This window comes from Camelina sativa, chromosome 7 (assembly GCF_030686135.1).
Source record: "Camelina sativa cultivar CO46 ecotype springtype chromosome 7, ASM3068613v1".
Taxonomy (NCBI): domain Eukaryota; kingdom Viridiplantae; phylum Streptophyta; class Magnoliopsida; order Brassicales; family Brassicaceae; genus Camelina; species Camelina sativa.
The window spans coordinates 10231269-10235115 of record NC_141886.1 but is presented as its reverse complement, the minus strand read 5'-3'; positions in this window follow the sequence as shown (position 1 = coordinate 10235115).

Below are 3847 nucleotides of genomic sequence, written 5' to 3'. Positions count from 1 at the left end.
GAGAAACCGCACACAAACTCAACGCACTGATCTCCCCTACCAGAGACTCCATATCCTGCTCCTGAGCCGAAGCCGCCCGCTTCCGACTCAAAGCATCAGCAACCAAGTTAGCCTTACCAGGGTGATAGGCTATCTCCAAATCATAATCCGCCACCAGCTCACTCCACCGCCTCTGCCTCAAATTCAGCTCGGGCTGAGTGAATATATACTTTAGGCTCTTATGATCTATAAACACCTGTACTTTTGCACGATAAAGATAAAATCTCCAAATCTTCAGGGCAAAAACTACAGCATCCATCTCCAAGTCATGAGTAGGATAGTTGTCCTCATGCCTCCGCAACTGCCGCGAAGCATAGGCAATCACCTTCCCATGCTGCATCAACACACACCCCAAAACAACTCTGGATGCATTTGTATAAACCACATAGGGTTCTCCCTGCTCAGGTAAAGCCAAAACCGGAGCAGTAGTCAACATCTCCTTCAGGCTTGCAAAGCCCTCCTCACACTCCTGTGACCAGACAAAAGGAACATCCTTCCCTGTCAACTTAGTCATAGGAAGTGCTCTGCTCGCAAACCCCTGTACAAACCTCCTGTAGTAACCTGCCAAACCAAGGAAACTTCTGATCTCTGTGGCATTCTGTGGTCTAGGCCAATCCCTGATAGCCTGAATCTTCTCTGGATCAACAGAAACCCCATCTGCAGACACAATGTGACCCAGAAAACCCATCTGCAGACACAACGTGAACCAGAAAACCCATCTCCCGCTGCCAGAAACTATACTTGCTCACCTGGCAAACAACTTCTGCTCTCGCAGCTTCTCCAGAACTGCCCTCAAATGCACTGCAAGCTCCTCAGAACTCTTAGGATAAACCAGGATGTCGTCGATGAAAATGATGACGGACACGTCCAGAAACTCCTGGAACACGCTGCTCATCAATCTCATAAACGCAGCTGGTGCGTTAGTCAACCCAAACGGCATCACCACAAACTCATAATGCCCACACCTCGTCCTTCTACATGACGAACAATATCGACGCTAGATCTACCTTGGAGAACCAAGTAGCACCTCTCAACTGATCCAACAACTCATCGATCCTCGGAAGAGGGTACTTGTTCTTCACAGTGACCCGATTGAGACCCCTATAGTCAATACACAAGCGGAAACTTCCATCCTTCTTCTGAACGAATAACACCGGCGCTCCCCACGATGATACACTAGGACGTAGAAATCCCTTGTTTTCTTCCTCAGCTCTACTAGACTAAAAATCAAGTATGCTGACATCAACTCACCACCACCTGGATATCAACACCTCTTGTCCATCCAAGAACCTCTAGTAACTTGTCTCTTAAGGAAACTTCAACAAGATAGCTTATTACAAAATTAGCTTCTCGCTTAACAATTCTCCACAACAAATCATCAATACGAGCGTAATAAAACAAACAAGTACCATACGTTCGCATATTCTGATTCACCGCATCAAATGCTTTGCAAGCCGCCAACTCAAACCACTTGCCTTGTTTCCCTCAACAAGCTTACCAAAAACTTGAATCTAGCAACCCTATCCATCTCCAATGGACTTCATCCAACATCGTCGCAACGATTAGATTATCCTGCCATGAAGGCTTCTCGTAAACTTATGTGTCTGGCAAGCATGCCTTTCCCGGTTCATACCTGCTGCAACTCCCCTTCCCGGGACTCCAGCACCACCGACCACACAATCCTGGCGCAACAGACACACATTCATGACCACTCTAGTCATAAAAACCTGACCCACTAGTCAACACAGCCAAATCCCGAGATTAAACCACCGTCAATCTCCCTGACCCACTCAACTTCTAATATCCGATTGGATAACCCACCAAATAGAGAAATATCTGCTCCAACTGCATATGACCACCTATCTGTCCTTCTAGGCTTGATACCTCTCGAGAAGAATCTTGTACCGTTCATCTACAGCTGCTCCATCCTCCTAACAATAGATGGATAGACCTCAACATCCGCAGCCCTCGGCTGCACCCCGCCACATGCGGTTCACTGGAGCCTGCACTGGTACCCCTCTCGGTAACCACTCCCACAGCACGCCAACAGATCCACCAAGCGATCATCTCGACCCTGGGCTCCACCTGCTGCAACCCCACACTTGGTTCCCAGCTCCCCCAGCACACTCACCGGCTAACCCCTCTGGTCATTCCTGATACGCTTGCGATCCTACGACGTACCTCCTCGTGGAACTTTGGACCACACACTCGCTGGCCTCGGAAACCCGTCCGACCACGACCACGAAAACGCCCACGTCCACGACCAACAACTCTAAAACCTTTAACTACTGCACTTCCAAGAACAGAGGCTAACAAGCAATCTTAACATAACACAAATCACAAAAACATAAACTCACCGTGGAATCACACTGTAGGCTCGAAGAAGATGTTCTAGGACTCCATGCCACACACAATTGACTAACTCACATAATCAATCAAGACACGCAATCCCAAACATCTGCAGCACAAAGCCTAGTGAACCCAAACCTAGAACCGTAAGGGCTCTGATACCAAACTGAAACGACCTGACCCGTTTTTTTTTTAATAATAAAATAATATATAATAAATAGTAATAATAATAAACTACAACTAGTGGTCCCATACCCACTAGCCACCTAACCACAATCACAATCAACAGTGGAAATAACCAATAACAATAACCAATAAATAACCAATAATAATCCAATAACCAATATTAATTCCAAATCATAAACTAATGATCCAAACAACATAAACCAGAGAACCATCAATCCTAAACAACATTCTAGGACTCAACTCTAGCAACCTAATAGAAGCCAGACAACCAAACGAACCACTAGAACATCCTCCTCTTCATTACCCTGATTCCACGATTACACTTTGCCTTTACCTGCATCACAAACACAAATTGCAATGCATGAGTATTTTATAAACACTCAGTAAGACAATTCTCCCATCTACTGGGCTATACACACAAGCAATAGAAACATCTCTAACCATCAATAAACAATCAACAATCAACAATAACAAACTAGGACTCAGCATCGACCGATACCAACATGCATCGACCGACACCAGTTGGAGGTTGCGTCGACCGACGCAAGATCTGCATCGACCGATGCAAGGCTAACTTGCATCGACCGATGCAAGGCTAACTTGCATCGACCAATGCTCTCATTGCATCGACCGACGCATGCTCGACATAGCACGAAAACCCTCGATTTTACGCGTCGTCCTCGCATCTGCATCGACCGACGCACAAAGTGCATCGACCGATGCAATGCCGAGCATCATTTTCCCCCAAAGCTTCTCGCCGGATTTTTGTTCCTGTAAACACAAAACACAATCCCAAGCCACAAGAAAGCTTCCAATCGTCCCAAATACCAACCTAACAAACCTAACAACACAAAACAAGCAAATCAGAGATTTCTCCAGCTTAGATAAGCCATGGTCATGCACTTACCTTTGCCACAGAAGAATCTGAACCTCAACAATCAAGAACACACTCCTAGGAAGCTCGTACAACGATCCCAGCTATAGATCTCTACAGGAACAGCTAGAAATCTCCCAGAAACCTCAAGAACGCTCAAGAACACTTTTTCTCTTCTCTTTTCTCTCAAAAACGGCTCAACACGCCTAATGAGACAAAACTCGAGTTTAAGAGTTTTCCCTACCCCAAAACGCAGCGTTTAACTTAAACTCGCACGCACAAAATCGACCTTGCATCGACCGATACAATCCTTAAACCGGGATTTCGGTTCGCGGATGTTACAACACAAACTCTATTTTTTCTTTCAAAACTATTCCTTCAACTCCAAAAAATAACTAA